This window comes from Trachinotus anak, unplaced genomic scaffold (genome assembly GCF_046630095.1).
Source record: "Trachinotus anak isolate AG129_WGS33_773 ecotype Australia unplaced genomic scaffold, CSIRO_AGI_Tana_v1 ptg000034l, whole genome shotgun sequence".
Taxonomy (NCBI): domain Eukaryota; kingdom Metazoa; phylum Chordata; class Actinopteri; order Carangiformes; family Carangidae; genus Trachinotus; species Trachinotus anak.
The window spans coordinates 6,066,916-6,089,362 of NW_027273885.1; the positions used below are offsets into that span (position 1 = coordinate 6,066,916).

Below are 22,447 nucleotides of genomic sequence, written 5' to 3' on the forward strand. Positions count from 1 at the left end.
AACTTGGACAGATGTTAAGGACTATTTGAAATATAATAAGAAATGAACTTTCATTTGTTTCTGTGTTCAGAAGAAATATCATTAAGTGAGTGAGAAATATCATTGTGGTCGCAATGTGGTCATAATGTATCCTTTAGTTAGGATGCAGAAAAGAAACGAACAGTGAGTCAGGATTAATAATGGAGAGCTGAGCTGCTCCATGGAGCAAGTATACGTTTTGAAAATACAATACTCAGAAAGGTTGGCTGTGTCAAAGGCAGCACTGACCTGAATCTGTTTGCATCAAAATGTAATTAGGAATTCCTGGCTACTTCTAGAACTAGCAAAGAGCTAATTTTTATCTGTCTCTAAATGAAATAGAGGTAATCTGGAGACCCAGACCAAGTACTAAATATGTACTGATCACATAAATGACTTGCATTAGAAATAAGGTGCAGACTATTCCTTTTATTCCCTTTTTCTACCATGAATTTTGAGGCTTTGCAGCTTAAGTTGTAAATTCAAACACTGTTATCAGTGTCACAGAGATAGCCCTCTGAATATTACAGGTTGCCTTTGGATTTTGCCAGCAGGCATTCATTCACAAATATTTGACTTGAATCAATTGGGCTGTTAAAAGGTCAAAGCTAAAAGGCTGGAATACTGAGCATTTCTCTGTGTGGTGACATCAAACATTTCATGACAGTGAAACTAAAACTTTCAGAGGTTAAACTAAATCTTCTACCAGACAGAGTGCTACGTCTGCATATTCTTTATTATGCTATATTCAGCCGTGATTACTGTTCAGCTAAAAGACTCTCTTAATATTTTGTGCACTGCTTTTTGTAAAGCAGCAGGGTCATAAAAACACAACTGTTTGCTTCAACAATCCCTTATTTACAAATTTGGAACTAGATCAAGAATGAAACTGCTATCAGAAGACAACCTTACTGTTATGTATTTTTGCAATGATAAGATCTAACTGAGTCATCATTACTAATGATGTCCTGGTATGTTATGAATGATTAAGATAATAATGAACTATTCATTCATTCCGCTTGCATTATAAATTCATTATGAAGTCATTGTTTAATATTCATTATGATAGATTCCTTCATACTGTATAAACTGAAGATGAAGGCGTAAACAAGAAGGAAGCAACTGCTGCTGACAGCTAATATATCCTCACAGTTTATGTTCCAATAAACATGAGACACACACATAAACACACACCCACATACACAAGCATGCACACGCAGCAACAACAACAACAACAACAACGACACACACTCTGACCTGCGGGCTGAGTGTGAAGTGGGGAAACTTCATGCATAAATTATGGAAAGACAATGTTTCTTGTTACAGTTTCACACGTTGTAGTTGCCTCAGGTCATACTCTGGCGTCGCTGTCATGTGACCACGTGATGCCATGGTTGAGAATATGTGCACAGTTGACTTAGAGTGTTGTTTCTAGCTGCTGCCATGAATTCTTATGTCTTAATATTTTCAGATTTCATTAACAGATTAATGTTTTTTTTTTTTTTTTCAGAGTTAAGTCTCAGAAAAGGGGAACAGTGTTTAACACTGCACTCTAGCTAGGGAGTGTGTTGATGCACCTGTGCAGTGTAAAAATATATTAAAAAAAACTGCACAGCAGGAAGGACCCTAATGATCTATCCATCTTGTGTCTCACTGCCTGGTGCACTTTGCCATGCGTACTTTAGTGGAGTCAACAGATGGACCCACCACGGAGTAGCTTTGCTGTTACAGCTGAGACACAGATCACAGTTTTCCATCACCGCGATGGCTACACGGCGCTGAACAACCATGTGATTGCTTGCCTTTCACGCGTCATTACTGACCATCAAAGTTCAGCTCTATTGTTCCCTGCCTCTCTATTCTTAGCACCGTGTCCCTGTCAACACAATGTCAAAGACTGTGAGCAGATTACAGAGGCATGCTAATGCTGATTAAATGAACACTCATGAAAAAACATGCAGCATACAGTGTTCTGATTAGTCAACCCGAAACATACAGCATCTCAGGAGTGAGAAATTGCTTTGTTATGGTGGACAAAGAATGAAAATAACTATGAAAATGAGTACAGACATCTATAAATCAACATTTATTACCGCCTGAGAAAAGATGCAGGCTAACAACTCTGGATGCTATTTTCCTTCAAGTCAAGCAAACCCTCAGGAAATTTCACAATGACAAGAGAGTATCATCCAGCCAAGCAGCTGATATTTTACTAAAGTGTAATGATTACAATGAGGTTGGTGGTGTCTCAGCTGCGGCAGTGGATATAATTTGAGCTGCTGTGACCATAGTGGTTGAGTCAAAAAATGCTGCCGAAATGAATTTGAAAAACCTTTTATTCAAACGGTAGGCAGAGCGCACATTTACTTATTTATTCAGGCGGGTGAATGAAACAAGAACATATTTTCAGAAAATTGGAGAAAAGTTCTGGACCGAGAGCTGCTGACAAGGCCTCGGTTTAGTGCTGGTATCACGGAATCGATCGCAGCAAACGACAGGAAGTGCCGCTGGCAACTGCATGTCTCTCAATAAACTCAAGACTGAAGCTTGATACACCAACAAAAGCAGCTTTGACAGATTTGGATTTACTCAAAGCAAATTACCATTAAAGTAAATTATGTTAATTACAAGTGATTACGTTACCTCTACGAATAAAAAAAAACACTTGACAGAAAAAAACTTTCAGAAACTGAGAGAAATTCGATGTGCGTAATATGAGACCCCTTCATCTCACAAACATTGCTGTTGAAAGGGGATGAACAAAAAACTGGAGACAAATAAGGTGAAATAGTATCATGAAATATTTACACCCTATGTCCACCTGAGATTTATCTCACAGGCATGATGCTATTGAAGTGTTATGATGTAGAATCCATGCTAAATACCCCCTCCTCACATAAAGCCCTGTCATTGAGCAATTACTCACTCATGTAGGAGTGCATCCCGCAACACAACAGGGCCGCAGTACCGATGGGCAAATATTACAGCCTGCACTGTGAAGCTGTGATGAGATTATAAAGTCTGTTCATGCCCCAGGCTTCACCCCATTTTACCTTTTCCCTTTCCTGTGCTTATCTACTGTATAAATCTAGTAGAGCTCCAGACAGACTGGCATCTGAGCGCACACCGACTCGCTGTAAAGAAGAATGAAGGAACACATTGTGCTGTAAATGACTGCATCTAAAAACAGGCCACTCTTTCTTCCAGCTCTGTTGCTGTGCTGCTCACCAGCCAGGGAAGTTATTTATGGTAAAATGGCTTCATTGTAAACATAAATACAGTAGAAAGGTTATTTTCAGACGTGAGTCATATTAGTCATGTATTACTTGCAAAAAGGTTACATTAACAGCTACAAAGCTACAAGGCATGCTAACAGATGATCCCACAAGGCTTCCTCACAAATGTTTTCTCTGCTGCTGCACCTGATTTCCTGCCGGGAGCAGGTGGTGATGGTGGTCGTACTGGTGGTAATAGTCGCTTGCCAAAAAGCCACATACAGCACCTTCAACATAAAGCTATTTTGTGTATTACGATGTGTCCACAGTGAATCCTTTTCAATCAGAGCTGTCAGGCAATCCCATGTCCCACCGTCCTCATCGTGAAAACAGCTCCCTCCTCCATCTCTTTGGTCCATGTCTATAGAGACTTGCTGTACTGATCAAAAACCAAGCTTTCATCTCTTATTTAGACCCCCTGCTTTCTAAAAATAGCCTCGTTATATTATGGAAACAGGCACAGCTCTTTGGTAAAGTACAACGCAGTATGTAGTATTATTTGAGACTGTAGTGAAGACACATCTTAGTTGATGATGAAAGGAAGCTGAGACAAACTGAATCCAAAAAAATCAGACAGAATGAGCATGGATGGTTTGAAAATGATTGTGTTTTAATTGAGGGAACTGAATGCACTCGGGCTGCTGATCTGAATCAACCAAGGTCTGTTCTGAATACATTTGAAAAAAATAGGCAGATTAATGCTTTGTGATTAATGCTATCTGTATCTGCTTCATTTTGTTTCTGTAACACCTCTTATTCACAAAGTTCTGGATTTAACATCCTCATTGAAACACACACACGAACATGGATATCAGATGACAGGGGGAGCAGTGGTTTTTTGCAGAGTCTGATCAGTGTCAGTGTCAGCCTAAAGAAATGCAATGATACTGTAAACTTAAAACTCATGCACTTTCAAACATACTGAGATAAAGAGTCGTTTAACTGGAAGCTCTGGATTTTGCATTCAAGCCGCCCAACACAAAGCCTGTTTATGGTTCTGAACAGTGCTTTAATATGTGACATCAAGCTTTATCTGAACTAAGTCTGATTGGGTTCATTAGATTATAGTTTCATGACGTTACTTAATGAAGCGCTGCCAAGACATTCTAGTTGGGTCTGTCAAGCTATACTGCCTCTTACATTTGACATTGCTAAAATGAGTGATGTGTTTATGTGGCTGTACATTTCCATCTGGCTGTACTAACGCTGCACTAATCCTGTGCAAGCGGCCCAAAACTCTGCTGCTAAAATTGTGCAGAAATCTGGATGGTCAGAATTAATTTGCAAATGAACTGGCAGGATGATTTTTGGTTTAGAAGATCCTGCATAATTTACTGTAATTCCTCTATAACAATCAAGTAATGTACCAGTTTCTTACTTTTAAAATAAAAAATAATTTAAGAAAATAAAAAAAATCAGCAGGTGGCACTGCTTTTACAGCTCCAGCAGATATAATCATCTCCTCTCGTCAGAGGATGTGAAACTGAGACCGTTTTTAGATCTGTGCTCACAACTCATCTTCACAGATTAAACTTCTCACGACCTGATAATTAATGCACAGTCCTCTGAATGACACTGTTTTATGGAAAACTCTTCATTATGATCATCATTTTACTTTGTTTATGAATGAATGCTTTTATTTCTCCCCATCAGGTGTTCCAGCTAGTGGTTGAAAGCCCTTTAACAAGCCCCTCAGCAACTATTGCCACAAGCTTTTGAAGTACCCTTTTCAGTAAGAGCACTAAAGCATTTCACCTTATTTATAACATGGTTTAGAAGGATCAATACAATGGAAAACCATCTAAACACAGAAACAGAACAGAACAGGAAAAAGCCTGGGCCACAAAACCTACATTTTCTCCAGAACTGATGCACTGTAACTAAATAAGCATAATATGTTTATAATTGTTTTCGAATGTACTCTATCTCTATCTGTCCATCATCAGGACAAAGCCAGAAAATACCAGAGAGCAATTACTTACATAATCAGCTACTGACAACAAAGGAATTTTTAGTGTATGTCCCAAAAAGAAAACAAAAAAAAACATAACCAAAACAAACAAAATCGCTCTGATGAATCTCATCTTTGAAGACCATCTACAACACTACTTCATTTGCAGTAACACTGAGGTAAAGACAACTGCAGGCAACAGCTTAGTTTGTTCACCAACTGTCATTTCCTGTGGGGTTAAGAGGCATTTTCCCAGGCCTGACAGTCACAAACAGCTGAGAGAAGAGTGGCTGTCGGAAACTGGGAGACTGTGAGATGCATTCAAAGTGCTCTTATTCAGAGAGAGAAAGCTGGTCAGCAAAAGCCACAGCGACAGCCACAAACTGTACTAACTGCTCTCATTCAGAGCGTGCTGTTGTTTTGTTGTGAGTCTGCTACAGGCGTTTTCATAGAACAGCAGTAAAACCAACAGTTTTCTGGATGTAGCTCATGTTACAAACGTGCAAAGGTGGCAACTCTACTGTGAAGACAGGTTTCTTTCTGAGATGCAGCAGTCACCGTGTGGGTTTAGAAATGGCTTTAACAGCTACTGTAACTGTTTCCCAAAGCACAATGTTTTAACAGTTTTAATTCTGAAGGTGATTTACTTATATAAGAAGGTTGTTGAAAGGTTTCCAATTTTTGTGCTGAGCTAGGAGAAACAATTCCCAAGGCTAGCTGGAGATCGAAAGGAAACGGAGACTTCTCTCCATTTGTGTTTGGTTAAGATGGTAATCAAGTGTAATTTCCAGAATGTCAAAATGTTCCTTTAAACGGTTTCAAATGCCACATGTTTTCATAGTATGACAGGAAGATGTTCAAGCACCCCTAAGGATTTTTTCTGAATTCATGCTCTGCTGTCACGGTATAGAACCAACCAATCAAAAACCTGTGTCTGTGTCAGTCGCCATCACACAATGTTCATATATACATTTTTCTGTTTTTCATTAGTTTCTAATATTTTCCTTCCTTAGGCCAGCATGAACCATTCCACTGATTACTCTGTGTTGTACACTGTTGTAATCTACTTTAGGCTGTTATATTCAAAAGTAATCAGCAGCTCAAAATGTGATCCAAAGCAACCAAAGGGTGTGTCCATGGGTATAGAGAGATTATATAATATAGAGATTATATAAATGTCACTTATAGGTCACCTTCCTTTACTCAAAGTAAAACAAAACCATACAGGGACAACTCTCCAGATCAAGATGAGTGTTACAGCATTAACAAAAATAAGTACAAAAACTACAACTGGATAAAAGCATTTGAGCTACAGTGACCAAAATAAAAATGAGACATCGACCAAACCCCCACAACAGCGACCATGTACAGATGGCTACAGACAAGGTGGCAAAGAAACACATGGGACAGATAAGGAGGACTACATTGTTATAAAAACGCTTCACAAAATGCTTGATGGAACCGTGTACACTTCCACAAAGCAGAACTTACACTTGAAACTTTTTGCTGCAACTTTTCACTGTTCACAGGTCTGCCAAGTGAATGTTGCAGCCAGTGCCAAGGTTATAACACAGAACAAGTGGGAGCATTGTTAGACTGGTGGGCTACATGTATCAGGTTCTGGCCTATATTCACACGTTCCTGTTTTGTTCTTTTCAGTATGATCAATACTGTACTATGATCAATGATCAATAAAACTAGAAGTCTCACAGGGACTCGCAGACAGGAGAAGCCGGGGATCGAACCCCAAACCCCGCGACTGACTGAGGCACGACCCCGCACACACTGCTGGGCCGTTTCTTTCATTATTAAAACAGCCTGATGTTAAAGGACACAAAGAGCTTTTCTTCCACAGGACAAGCAGAAACAGAGCATTCTGGTGTTCACGGTCATTTCAGATGAGACTGATTTTACTGGAACACCTTGTAAAGTTGAGCGCTGCACACAGCAGCATCTGCCTCAGACAGGCAACAGGAACCGGGCAGCAAGTGCAAGTGCTCACCAGCCCTCTGCGCACAGCGATGCAGGAAATTACAGCCTGCACTCCGGCTCACAGCAGAAATCAGAGTTTGTTGTCGGGTTTTCAATATGCACTTTGGTGAATGCATTTAATATTGCGAATCTCTGTCGCAGGCTGAGTTTTCATCTGCTTCTTAAACTGCTTGTTTTACCGATTTCACTGGTGTCGTTTCGGTTTGTGTATTTCAGACTGACAGCGCAAAACAAAACCACTGCGAAAACTGGCAGCAAAAAAAAAAACAGCCTGACACTTTTCTTTAGTTTCTGAAGTCGTTTTACCTTCGATTCGCCTTCGCCAACTTCTACAAACTTGTTGGTCCACTTCACCCACTCGCCGCCAAACCCGGAGGATTACTTCACAGACGGCGCTCATCCATGCTGATGGGCAAAAATAATCCGGGGCGGTGCGCTGCTTTGTTTGCCCGGCGGAATAACACACTCAAATCAGTGCACCTCGGAGGCGGAGACCGGCAGCCCGTTACTTCACGGATGAGAGCCGCAGCAGAGAGCAGACCACCGAGCAGTGACCTATCAGTGTCTGACCAAACACCACAAATGACCTCCCTTCTTTTAACCTCTTAGTGGCCTGAGTGCTGCTCCTCGACTTAGATCTAGTTTTTTTTTTTTTTTTTTACTATTTACGATGATATCCATTACTTTTAGAAGCCTCGATGGAGTCTGTGCTGTGCTGTGTGTACAGTCAACAGGAGGTTCCAGGGGATCCTCCAAACTCCGATTCATTCACCAGAAAAAAAAAGCACTGAGAATGAATGTATAAAATGTTAAAGGTCCTATATTGTAGAAAGTGAGCTGTCCACATGTTTTTCATTATAAAGCAGGTCTAGGTGCGAAATGAATACTGCGAAAGTATCAAAGTGTGTATTCCACTGACAAAATACACACATGCACGAATAAACAAATTAAAGGAGCGGTCAGGACTTCTTTAACTTTGTGATGTCACAACAAAACAGTCACCACCCGCAGCTACGCCCCCAGCACAGCCTACCTGGACCCAGCATCCAACACTGTAAGATTTGATTTCTCCAAGTGTTTCCCTAAAATCTTCTATATTTTTATTCAATCACTCAGAAAACAGTCAGCCAATTAGATGAGGTGCTCTGAGCTTCTCTTCTGATTGGCTGACTGTTTTCTGTTGTTGCTTGAGCTCCAGAAAAACACAAATATATCTTCTTATGGATATCAAAACTTAGAACACCAGAAAACTGTAAAATATGGGATATTTCTACTATTCAGTCAACACATATCATCTCAGGTTGATGTAACCAGTTTAATGTAACCATAAATTATGTTAAGGTTCCTGAAAACACTGGAACATTGGAGCCCTCTGATTTACAGTAGTCTTATATAACATTTTTGGCCAGACACATCTGACATTTGTTGGGTTGACAGTGGCTAAACTATGGAAGTTTTATTGCTTTACAACATTTAATGTGGCTTTTTGACCCCTTTATATCCAAAATGACAACAGATCTACACATAAATGATCTAAATGAATGGATGTGCATGTTTGCACAGGTATTCACTCCCTTTAATAGGACATACCGAAATCATCTAGTAAAAGACAAACAATTAGTTTAATGGAGGTCACCTGGTCTGTGCAGTCAGAGGCATTTGATAAATTACACTTTAAACACTATACTCAGAAGGTTAAGCCTTTAGTGAGTCAGTACTGTGACAAAAGCTCCACCATGACAATAGACAAAGGAACACCCCAACCAACTTTGCAAAAAGGTGATGTTGTAAAACTCTTTCTAAGCACGGTATTAGTGATGCTCCAAGAGAGACAGTAATTATCTATCAGCAAAGAAACACATTCACTCAGCAAGATACTACATGTAGTATGCTACTATAAGTATGTTTCATGTTAATATACTGTATGTACCAAAAGAAAGAAAAATTATCCAAACTACGTTTTATAATGTATAGTATATGACATTGATTACAAATACTGTATATCTACTGTTAGTTTGACGTGCAGGCAGCAGAGAAACACACCAGCAGAGTGAGCACTCACTCGGAGTTTCACCTGAAATCCTCAAGCTTCTCTGTTTTTATTATGCTACAGAGCAATGCTGACTTTCACATGTGCCTGTTTCTGTTCTGTTAAGAATTGACAACTCTGTACTGCAGGTGGACATAAATTTTATTTGATCCTTTTCAGCACCATCGAGTTAAACTTAATCCGTGACTGACCAGTTTCAAAAAATGGAACAAACAGGGAAGGTTACAGTCTGCAGTGACTTGTTATGTCACAGATCATGAAGCTTGACCTTCTCCGCCTCTTTGGGAACAAACGGTTGAAGGTTACAGACAAACAATGTGGGCAGTCTGTCTGCCAGCGTGTGATTAAACTGTGTGCGCACGTGTATTTGTGTGTTTCCACACCTCCCTCTCTGAGTGTGACTTTTTCTGGAGCCTTGTGCACAGAGCATGCAAAAGGCCGTTGTCGGGCAGAAACAGTGCGATTCTTGGATTCTGCGGAGCAACTGAACAATGCTTCTATTGATGGAAAAGTGACAGAGAGTGACAAAGGCCAGACAGTGCAACAGAAGAGACAGAGACAGATCCACAGTTATTAGCTGATTACAATCAACATCATTCACGGTCACAAAAAGACTTCTAACTCGAGCATTCAGGCTCTTGGGAAGGCTGGCCGAAGCTTCTAAAGCTCAAATCTGTCAGTTAACTATTGAGATTTATTTTGATTTTTCAGGTGCATTTGCTGAGCAGAGACTCAAGTGAAACCACCAATTGGCCCAGGATTTCCATTACATGGCTACTTTACCATGCAAATTAATTTAATATATTATGCAGTACATCCAAAGTTTTTTTTCCCCCTCTGGCCACTTAACTCCCATATCTCATCAAAGACGCGGCTCCTGATTAACGTCCATTAGCCTGCCCTTCTGTGCAAAAAGGGGTTAACTGCTGCTATCCCTGGAACTTCAAAGATCCTAAACAGAGACAGACAAGCATGAAGCATAGACATACTAAAGACAGACTGTTTTACCAGGACAGTTTATGGATTTTCACTCATGCATGACGGCTATTACAGCTCCTGGAACTGACCCTTGAAGGTAATGAGACTGAGGTCAATTTCACATTTATACCACAGAAAATCAAATATTTGACTTCACGTTGGTTCATTATCTACCACAAATAAAACTTAGTTAATTGTAGCTTTGGTGCTTTTACCATCTCACAGAATCTGAAGCAAGCCACAAATCCCCACTGAGCTTAGAGCATGACTACAGTAAAACTTTATATTTATAGTACTGACTGATAAGAGGACAACAAGGTTCCGAGAAACAATGAATTTAAGAGTTTTTACAACTGGATGTAAAGGGAAACATTAAGAGAAACATCACAACGACATCACATAAGGTACACAGCCTGACAGAGCTCATGGGTTCTGTTACAATGAGTGAGTGCTCTGAGGAACAGGAAATCTTTGTAGGTGCTGTTGTTGTAATGTGCAGTCACTGAGAGTAATTCATGGCACACACTGAGGGACCACTCCGCCATTCATAGACACCATGTCACTGCCAGCTGGACACATCATGAACTCATAAAATCCCATCCTAGTTATCCGTTAGCCCACATGCACAGAGCGGCTGCTGTGTCTTTGCATCCAGATAACATGGACAAATTATGAGTAATGTTCTACACTATAAGACCCTGACTGAGGACCAAATCACTGTGTATTTACTATAGAGTGCAGCAGGGACAAGTTAGCATTTTGGCACCTCCGGTTCCCTCGTCCTGAAGTCACTGAATTTTTTTAATGGGTTTTTGGTTAGATGGCTGAAATAAGGCGTGAGCTCGAGACATTTCCACATTTTATTCTATGACATATAATATATCTGTAAATACCCCGCCTGTGATTTTTTATGTGTCTTAAAAAGGCGGATGCTAACAAGTGGCTAAATGAGACTGCAGAGGTTGTCGGACACATTAAACGTCTTCATGCTCAACATGAAAACTGAGCAAACAAACTTTGTGAGAGGAAAGGCTTTTGGGAGAGGCAAGTGCGCTAAATCAAAGTATAAGTTGGAACGCTGACGTGGAGGAGCTTGTTTATAGCCTAACATTAGCTTTTTACTTCTGGTGATTAAATGGTAAATGGGCTGCACTTATATAGCACTTCTCTAGTCTTGCTGACCACTGAAAGTGCTTGACACTACAAACCACATTCACACATTCACACACACATTCATGCAGCACTTTTTTACACATACAACACTTCCACACACTGAAGGGACAGCTATCAGAGGCAATTTGAGGCTCAGTATCTTGCCCAAGGACCCTACTGACCCTCTGATTAGTGGACAACCCACTATACCTCATTGTATTTAAACTACACAAATCATACAAGTGGTGTTCATTTTTGGAGATTATTGTGCCGAACAAAACATATAAGCATCATGAACATATGCTTGTCACAGAGTTTATTTTCTGCAATGATCCAAAAGCCAATGGGAAAATCCCAGTGTTTTATTGTTGAGAGAGTGCTGCGGGGTGGACACATTTTTGTAAGCAAACCTGTACGAAAGCAACATCCTGGTTCTATAGTTAGTCTGCCATTTATTGAGTGTCTGAGTCTTGAGTGTGAAATGCATAGAAGACTTTCCTCTAACAATCCTGCCCACTTTACAGACACATTTACTGTTGTGTGTCAGTGATGATACAAAATAATGGTGATTAGTCTGATAAATGTCTATCTGATCTGCCTCAATTTCCTGTTTACTAAGGTACTGTTTTATCTTCTGTCTTCTAGGAAGTGGTGAATGAATGAATGAAGGAGCGACTCTGGAGGAAGCCGATGTGGTGCACCAATAATCAAGCCTTTCTAAATTATGTTTGTGTGCCATTTTCTATTATGTCTCTCCCTCTGTGACAAATGTTTGCTTACTACATATATAACAGACATGGTGCACAGCATGGAGTTTTAACCTCCTCTGGTCCAGTAGTCCTGTGAATCTCTAGCCCATGCTGCCACCCAATGAGCGACTAGAGAAAATTAAAAATGTCACCATATCTGTTTAAAGAAAAGCTGGAAACCTGAACTCTCCTGAGGTCCATCACCTGATATCTCAGGTAGTTTTTGTGCTGATGGCTCACCCCAACGCTGACCCATCAGCTGACACAGTTGTGAGTTGTGAGTGACATAGTTAACAACCTGCTGCACTGTACAATTTAATGCTCCTACGAGTCTGTAAGCTACAGAGTGATGGAGACACACTAACAGTGGCAGAATCTGCGGGCTTTGCACCAATCTTGGTAAAGTAATTGCAGTATTCTCCAACATCGCATTCATCTTCAGCCGCCTGTCTTGCAGCTCCAGAAGAATGAAGAGAGGCGTCTGTAGTTGTTATTTTCTCCTCTCCCATTCCACCCCCCAACACTAATTCATGAAAAGACTTTCACATACATTTTGTGGACAAGACATGAGATAATAAATATACATAGCATAGTGTGGAGTAGAGACAATTGTGGTTTCTATGGCAACAATAGGAACATGAATTGTCATCCATTGCCATATTTACAAGCATTTAAGTTTTTTTTTACAGTATGGTGTTGTATGTATTTTCTATTGATTCTCCTTGTTTAAATGCAGAGAACTGCAAAAAAAAAAAAGAATGTCAAAGACACACACACACACACACACACACACACACACACACACACACACACACACACACACACACACACACTCATACTTGTACTTCTATCTTTGTGAGGACACTCATTGACAAAATGCATTCCCTAGCCCCTGACCCTAACCTTAACCTAAACCTAATTCTAACCATAACTCTAAAACCAAGTCTTAACCCTCAAAATGTGATTTTAAGGTCTCTCAAAAAGTGAGGACCGGCCAAAATGTCCTCATTTTCCCAAAATGTCCTCACTCTGTTATTAAAATACTTTTTTTGGTCCTTACTATGTAGCAAGTACAAGTACACACAAACACACACACACACACACATACACACAAACACACACACACACACAAACACACACACACACACACACGTTTGCATAAATGGAAATCAAATTTACATAATTCATCATAAATCATAAGCAGCTACTTTTGTACACACACTTTGATAAGATTAATGCTTTTTCACCCACAGTTTCTCTGAAAAGAACTGCAGTCTCTTTATCTGATGAACCTGTAAAGCCTCGCTAATGTGGCAGTGTATGAATATGAGTGAGCTGAAAGGATGTTTTTCCTTAATGTATGTCATAAGTTTCTACAGACAACAGAACATTTAATGTTGATTCTGCTGGTTTCTGACACAGAGAAGGAGAGTGCTGTTAACCTTTTATGTTTTTATGTTTTATGTTTTTCTTTTATGTTTTTTTTCTGCTTTGAACTCTCTCATAAAGACATGTCATAAAAAATTATAGCCAGGTGCATCTGGGAAGTATTAAGAAGGTGAAAGGTGCCAAACTGTTATCCAGCTTATATCGGCTCATCCAGGGACTATAAAGTAGTTCAGTGTGGCGCAAGAGCATCATTGTCATTGCCTCAGATTATTGCACATGTATCTGTTTGTTTGTTCATTTATATTCAAATATCAATTCCAGAAACTATTTCAAAAATGCAAATGTGTGTGGACACAATCAGAGGGGTGTTGACTCAACTGCTGCTGCGATGCATTTTATATTACAGTGGTGCCTATCTTCTCTGTCCGCCCACTGCACAGTATTAACATAAGATGACTCAATAGCAGGAACTCTTGACAAAAACTGAACTGACTTGGAGGCCTTTTTATTCACGGAAGAGACTTGTGGAGGAGGATATAATATAGCTAATGTTGCAGTTCCAACTGGTTACCATTAGATGTTACTATAGTGTTACCATAGTATTCATATGGATTTCTCTAGTTTCCATATGGATTTCTTGAACCTGTGAACATCACAGAGGACTGAAGTGTGAACCTCTGTTAGTTAACTCACTATAACATGCTGCTCATTTACTGGCAGAATTCCCAGACCCACATGACTGAAAAAAATGTTTCTTGATACAAGACCCATCTGTCCGGTACATTTCATGGAAATGTATTCATGTTTTTTGGATATTCTGCTTAAAGACAGACGGACAGATAAACAGATAGACTGACAGACGTGTATGAGTTCCAGGGGCGGGGGAGTAGAGAGGAGAGAGGCAGATTATTGGCAAAATCAGGTGCTGAAATGTTTACTCTGAATAGACAGAAGTACGCTCTGATGATGGAGTATTTAGTTAGGTTTACATAATATGACCAGGTGCAACATGTTATATTAAGAAAGAAGATGATTTGACCAAAAGTAAAAAAATAATGTATTCAGATCAATAATTTGGTTGTTAAAAATGCAGTAATGGTTACATTGGCCTGTCAGATTGCTATGGTAATTGACTTTATGAGCAGTTTCCTGGCTTTCCATAATAAAAGCTGCTCACAGCAGCTGCTGAACTTGAGGTTGCAAACACAAATCATCTGAATAAATGTACACATCTAGCCAGAGACAGAGGGCAGCGGAATGGTTACAGTTTCATTTAGCCTATCTCAGACCCATAAGTAATTGTTGCATTGCTGTTTATATGTATGGGTGTATTTGCTGGATCACAAATGTGCATGTTCATGCATGAGGTATCAAGAAATGATGTCAGTGAAATATATTTTGGTTTGCCAGTAAATTAGTTCATAGTTGGTATTCCAGTGCTGCTCCACAGCAGACTGTAGGAAATAATTCTGACAACAATACACAAAACACACTATGGAAGTCACCAAGCCACTTGTCTACATGGGGCCACACGAGTTATTAATATAGTTCTATGCAAAATTGAAATATTAGATGTATCCAGGGCACTGACATAAAGATTCATCTTGTTGTTGTACCTGTTGTTATCATGGTTTCAAAAAAGAAGGATTTCTCTGCAGCACTGGTGGGTGGGGAGGTGGTAAAAGGATTACTGAGATGGTTTGTTTTGACAGGAAATTAGTAAAAGTGGGAAAGAGTGTTTTGTATAAATAAACGTATACATTTCACATTCAACTCTAAGTGTTTACTTCAATCTGTGTTATGCAACTTTTTACTCATCCTCAAAATCCACATCTCATCAACTTTACATTTTCATGCTGCTAGAGTACACATAGGAAGTATGAACAGAAACATATGCAAATTGCTTCACTAATGAGGCTCTAAAACAAACTCAATTGAGCATCCAGACATAGCAAGGACAAACCAATTCATAACATCCTGTTCTGGTAGCACAAGCAATGAGAACGCCACTGAAGAAATGAGCTTAGTATTGCCTGAAAGACTGATCCTCATCTCTCTCCATAGTTTCATTCCCCTACACAGCACAGTGGAGATCATAAATCCTTAACATTATGGGAAAATGACAGCTGGACGTTATAGCCTGCCACTGTAATAGATGAAGCAGCTGTGACTAAGGGGGTAACACAGTGAATTACCCTGTTTTTTTTTTAGTTCAGTGACAAAGCATTGTGTCCTTATGCTGGTTTGACAGTGAGTCTAAATATCAGATGAAAGTTCACTGCTGCAGCAGGGACTGGTCTGAACAGAAGAATATGCCATATAGGCACTTTAAATCTACTGCGTACTAAAAGCTTGATCCTAGTGATAAGAGTGAAACACATCAGCGAGCGAGGCTGCCCTTTGTTTGATCAACTCCATAGTTGGCTTTTGGAGGACTTTGAAAAGCTTTAGACAACAATCTGCCAGTCCCTTTCAGTGAGTGAATGACTTAAATGTTTCTTTTTTGTATAAGATTGACAAACACTGCGCAACTCAATCTGCAGACAGTGACAATCTGTTGTCTCCACAACAGTATATTGTTGTGAGTCATTTTTTTTTTAAACCGTGAAGTCATAGGAGTGAAAATCACACTCACAGACGCGCCATACTTCGATGTGTCAGTGTAGCTGTGTCTTTGTGCATTTTTTCCTCTTGTTTTTTTTTTTACAGTCACTGAGATGTACACTGATTGAGGAATATGTTGTTCCATGTGGGGATTGTGATAAGAAATCACTCTGCATACATGAGCGAAGAAAAACTGTGATTACTATCATGGCAACAGACCATACAGAAAAAAATGTATTCATGATAATTACTTTAAGCAATAGAGGTGATAATGTTTTATTGGATTTTCACTCTTTTTGACATCTTCACCTATTCCTCTAAAGCTTATGGAAGAGCAGGGCGACTGAGGAAAGAGATGATTTACACTTTCAGTAGCAGATTTGAACAGTTGAACACATTCACCCTGAGAGCTCTATCAACCTAAATCATTTTGGACCAAAAAGGATCAAGGAAAGGACACTGACTGAACAGAAACCTGACAGTCTGAGAGCCGGGGACTGTCAAGAGTGACCAGATAAGCTGGACAAAAGCTGGGGCTATTTCTGTTGCCAGAGAAACAGATCTTTAATTGTTGGGGACTGGAGGCTGACTCAGTGTCCATACTGTATGGTACCCATGGGGGGTAATTCAGCACAGATAATGAGCCTCGAATGTTTCAAGTATGTCTATAGCCTCCGGAGCTTTCCCCTCTTGAAATGATGGAGCACATAAACCTAAGAGACTGAAAGGCCAGGACATATTCTGACATTCATTTTACAATAAACGGTGAATTATTTCTACATAACTGCATCACTGTTTGCTTAGACTCACTGCAAGTGGCTGAAAAAACATTGAGATCTCAGTGATGGCCATTTAAAACTGATTTGCATTGGTGTACAGGAGGGATGTAAATTCAATACAGGGAGGTGATATTTGCTTATTAAAATTATGTTTTTAATAGTTTGCATATACATTGTCTCTCTAGATTAATATTTAGCTGTTAATTTGCAGAATCTTGATTTTTACAAATTAAAAGGCAACCAATCGGTTATAGAGGTGATAGGTAATGATATAGAAATTGCTACAGCCTATAGGTGATGATATTCATATATGACAGTGATATATACATTAGGTTGGACATGATATCTAATGCATGGTAAACAATCTTTGCAAAATGTTTAGTTTTTCTTCTGTAGCTTTTGATTGTGTCCTATGATCTTTCTCAGCAGATGGAGTCAACTGTCATGGGACAGTATGCAGATGTTCAAATTTGAATTTTTTCTGCTCTCTTTAAGGACTTCTTGTCTATGTTGGTCTGAGCTGAACCTTTAAAGCTGATTTGAATTACATTTATTTGATTTAACCCTTCAACTTCAACGCTCAAGCCACCATCGACAAGACGTCCTTACAGTGTTCTGAATAAATGAAGAGTTTGACATTGACACAACAGAACTCCATCTGCTGATGAAGATCATGGGACACGGATAAAAAGCTCCAGGCCTTCTACCAAATGGGCCTGGTTGTGACACGGTTTTGTCAGCTGCTGCTTCCAAATCCAAGAAACTGTTAGAATATCTGCTTTGATTACATAAAATGAAAGCCTTGTGTCAGAGCAACTCAAATAGAGGGTGTGAAAAGTGCAAGAAAAATTGCAAGCCTGTTGCATAATCAGGCTCTTGCTTCACCTCTCATAAAAAAGTATGTAATTATCCATATCCTTACATAACCTTCTCCCTGCAGCCTGGACCTGTAACTGTGTTGCTAAGGAGAAAATTTAGCGTTTTCTAATTATGTGCTGTAATTTCAGGAGGGTTCAGTCAGCCAAGTTAAGGTTATTTTCCTCAAATGAGATGATCTACGATAATACTAATATAAAAGAGCAATAAAGAAGAAAGTCAGTGAGTTATTGTTTCACTAGCATGGTGTGTCATTCAATTACAACAGCAGGAAAAGCAGAAAAGTGCTGCTGTACCAGGTTGTTACCCTTTAGCATTTAGAATAATTTTTTATATTACAAGATGAAAACTTTGTTTGGAGCTACACTCAAATCAGTGTGACATTATCAGTATCACTTTCAGAAATTATATAAAAAATATCTTGTGCCATGTGCCTCATTAACGGGGGGAAACAAGAATGCAGCAGTTAGCTCGCTATTTCAGACTGAGGTTTGACATCTGTTAGGAGGCTGTTACTTATAAACAAGTAACAACTGCTACAAGTAGGTAATTAGTGCTGAAAAACAGACGTCTTTCCTGCTGGTGCTGAGGAAAGTGTGGAATACATGCAGCATCTCTCTGACGACAACAGCACCAACTGTTCGTCAATAGTTAATGGAGAAAGGTTTTACTTTTTGACAGTAATGGATATCTTCAATTTTGCTCAATTTCCGCTGAAATCAATATGAAGTCTTGTTGTTGTAAAATACAACCTTAATATGTTAAATTAAACAACCTTGCTGGCTACACTTAGCACTTAAAGGCTACAATGAGATATTGATTTATGAGTCAAAAACACACAAGAAGTCAATAGTTTGCAGACTTTACATTACCTTTCAATAACAATGCTGTGCCCATGGAACGCCTCTGGGCACAGCACAGAAAAACATTTTAATATGAGTCAATAGATGTCACAGTCCCAGGTTCCAGGAAGGTGGGAATTCCTTGTGCAGATCTCCATTCATCATTTTTAAAAATCATTTGGTGCATCATCTACAAGCCACAACCATTTCTTCATATAAAATTCATTTTGTCACAATTACCTTCTGAGTGTCCATTGAGCCCCACTGTAATCTTTTGAGTGCATAACTGCAATAATATTGAAAATGTGTCCCGCCAGTCTAACAATTTTGCAGAACAGACAAAGCAGAGAAATGAGGGGAAGAATTCTGAAGGGGCGAAAAAGGGTTTTAAAAATGCTGGACAAAAAAGACCTAACATTTTATTTGTAGAATAATTACAAACTGCTACACGGCCACCTTGATGAAAAAAAAACCAAGTCAGAATTACAGACTGTGATGATCATAACAGCTTGACAGATGGAGGGGAGCTGGTGTCAGTACAGCGCCCAGATGATTCAATTATTTGACAACACAAAGGCATTTTATCAGCTCTACTTAGCATCAGTGCCACTGAATATGGTCTCTGTCCACATAAATCTGCCATCACGGCCCCGAGTTAGCGCCACTCTATTGTAGTTTAACAGCCAGAACAAAGAAACAAATCAGGTTTTAACAGCGACTGCTCAATAGGAATCACAGGTGTAATAAAAGCTGCACAAATTACTTACAGTTTTTACAGTTTTAATGTGACACTCTACAAAACTGTCATCCTTTATGGCTGTAAAAGCCGGCTGTAATCAGTGGATTCCAATAGAGAAAGTTTTCACATCAGAAAAAGCATTATATTATTCCAAAGAAACTTCTCAAACCATAAACACGACACTATGGGAAAAATACAAAGCTTCTGTAGGTACAGTTTTGCATGGCTATAGAAAGAAATCTATAAATTACTACAGAAAAATATCACGCCTACACCCATCTCAGTTTGTGTGTCATCTGTCTGACCCACTCTGTACATACTGCAGGGCTCAGTTTCAGTTTCTGTGACAAACATGATTGTGTGGAGAATCAGTTTTTAAAGATGTCACAGTCCTTTTAAATTACAAAGCGAGGCCTCTTCCCAGAATCAGAGGGAAGAATCATTTCTCTCGCTTCTAAGAGAGAAATGGGGAAATCCATCCACTCAATTAACCAGGCAGTTTCCACATAAAAGGCTTCCTACTAAGGTCTTTATAATAACAGCCTGCTGCATGAACTTCATTTGTCTATACAAATCAGCCAGCGTAAGAAATGCCCCTCAAGACAGAATGAAGATTGAATCACCACTTTGCTTTGATCTCAAGGGGGAACTCGTATGTTTTTTTGTTTTGTTTTTTAACTAATTTTGAACATATGGAAACCTGTCCAGAAGGCATATGGAATCATAGAAAACCAAAATTACTGATGAAAACTGCAGACATTTCGTATTTTGACTGTGTGTATATTTGAAATAATATTACATGATACACCTTGTGCAATACTGAGGTTTGGAGAATATCTTTTTTTGCACATCTCTTTGTCTATTTTACTTTTGCATTATTCAGTGGTTGACATTATGTGTTGTATGTTTACAACAGTCTTTGGAAGCAGACAGGAATCAAACATACAGTACTCAACTGTAAACAAAATGTAGGGTAAAGACAGTGCACTGTCACAGCATGTGTACAGTATAGTAAAAAAGTATATTTTTTGTTACTGCAAATACATTAATATGCAAAATACTGGCGAATCTTTGTTTTCCAGTTACTTGGATTTTCATTTTTGTTTCATTATTGTTTGCAAGAACGCAGCACTATGCACTACTTTCACATTCAGGGTTTTCACCTTTCCAGTGATCCATAGAAAAGCACAGCATTATCATGATCATGGAGCTTATGATGCCAACATTATCAACAGGGTTGGTGTTACCATAGTTGAAAGTGGTGTAACACGTATGTGAATGTACAAAAATAGTCGCAGATCTGAGATAACAAGTGAAATAAAAGTTTAAAAAAAAACCCAATTATTTAATTAACTTCTCAATACCCTGTTATGTGCCATATTCGTTTAAAAGCTGACACTAATTGAGCACTGAAGAAGTGCGAGACGTATCAAAGGTGTAGAAACTGCTCATTAAAAATAGTGTAAAATGAATGGAGACAAAGCCTTTGGACCGTTTCTGTTGTAGCTAAGATATGAGATGTTAGCGTTTCAGACACATTCGTTAGGTTTGCTCAGCAGCCAAGTGCACCAAAGTTAGGTAATTTTAATGAACAGCCATTGATTCATGTAGCTAACAACACCTTTCTAGTGCCCATTTCATTACATTTGTGATACGTGCAACAGCCTCAGGCCTACTTCAGCTGTCTTGGTGTCTAAGGCCTGCTTGTAGTTTTGAGAGTCTGGCAGGTAAGTGGTGGAGCAGGGATGTGTCCCCAAGGCTCCTCAAACTCCTCTCACTCTGCTCGTGTGCTGCATTTTGCGTTTCTTTTCTGCTCTCAAGCATCCTCACTCCTATTATTTCCTAAAAGCTGGGCATCACCTACAGTGAGCCAAAGCAAAAACTTACCTTTTAGTTAGTTCAGTGAACCAGTGGCGCTGGAATTCAGAGTAGGGAAGTAGCAAGAGAAAAAAAACCCATAACAGAACACAGCTTGAGGATCATCAGAGATCAGCCAAGAGAAGAAGAAAATGACTAATTTATCTACTCACATCAGACAAAAAGTAGCAGAAAGTAGGAGGCCGATCGGTCACACAGAGCATAAAAAAGAACAAACTGTTAGAGCAGTAATAGAAAAAGTTGTTGTCGGTGGTACTCCTGAGGGATTTGATATCAGTGCAGAACAGGTGGGAGCTGCAGACACAGGCTCAAACAAAAGGCTCCTACTGCATCAAAATAATTACGATATTTCATGGGCAACTTTGTCCTTATGTCTCATTATATTCTTCTTCTCACATCCAAAGTGGTTGATGGTGAATTCAGTGACTCCCTAGTACCAGCGAAAGCACTGTAGGTCAGCCAGTCAAAACAAGGTGTCACTGGCCTTGGAGACCTGTCTAAAAGTACAGCAGAAAAAGGAAGGGGTGACTCTCTTGTGGGAAGAAGTTGTGTCTGCGGTGGTCACACATGGCTCACAGGTGCCCCAAGTCGACAACCCACCTGTCTACTCATTCATTTTGGAGGGAATTTGTGATTATTTTTTCTTATATGTGTGATTGATTACTGCTCTGTGATTGTGTTTTTCACCCAATCCCACTTTTTTCACTTTGTCCATCTCTTTTTAAACAAAATGTTAATGTCTTACCATGATGTAATTCACATTGCTGGCAGTGTCAGTAGTTATTTTACTCACAATCACAAATGTGAGGCTCAAGGTAGCATTAGAGGAGAAGTCAAGGGATCACCTAAGTTATTAGGATTAGTCCTCTGATGTCTGTATAAGAGACATTTCATATATGCACCCATTAACGGTAATTGGACAGTGTCTGCAGCCTTCTATCCTGCCTCTGGACCTCATCTCCCTCCTCCTATCCCTCTTCTAACTCCTTCTCCAGTCTGAATCACCAGTCTTATCATCTGACACTAAGGTTTTCATTTTAAACACACAAAACCTGCCAGTAATTATGTTGATTTTACTTTCTGTGGAGGCTGCACAGGAAATATCCTCCAAATTTGTTGGGGCATCTAAATGTAGCTGTTAGCATGCCACGTGTCTGCTCCACCACTGACATGCT

At 39.4% G+C, this 22,447-nt stretch overlaps 1 protein-coding gene across 4 annotated transcripts in view; it reads right to left on the reverse strand.

Moving 5' to 3' along the window:
* gramd1bb (GRAM domain containing 1Bb) overlaps positions 1 to 22,447 on the reverse strand; it is a 100,204-nt gene that overhangs the window by 72,237 nt on the left and 5,520 nt on the right. For 3 of the 4 annotated variants that reach the window (XM_071472061.1, XM_071472060.1, XM_071472059.1), the window contains exon 1: positions 7,543 to 7,797. The exons of the other annotated variant lie outside the window; for it this stretch is intronic. The gene's annotated coding sequence lies outside the window, so the exon portion shown is untranslated. Of the gene's footprint in view, positions 1 to 7,542; positions 7,798 to 22,447 lie in introns of those variants that run through there. 4 annotated transcript variants of the gene reach the window in all.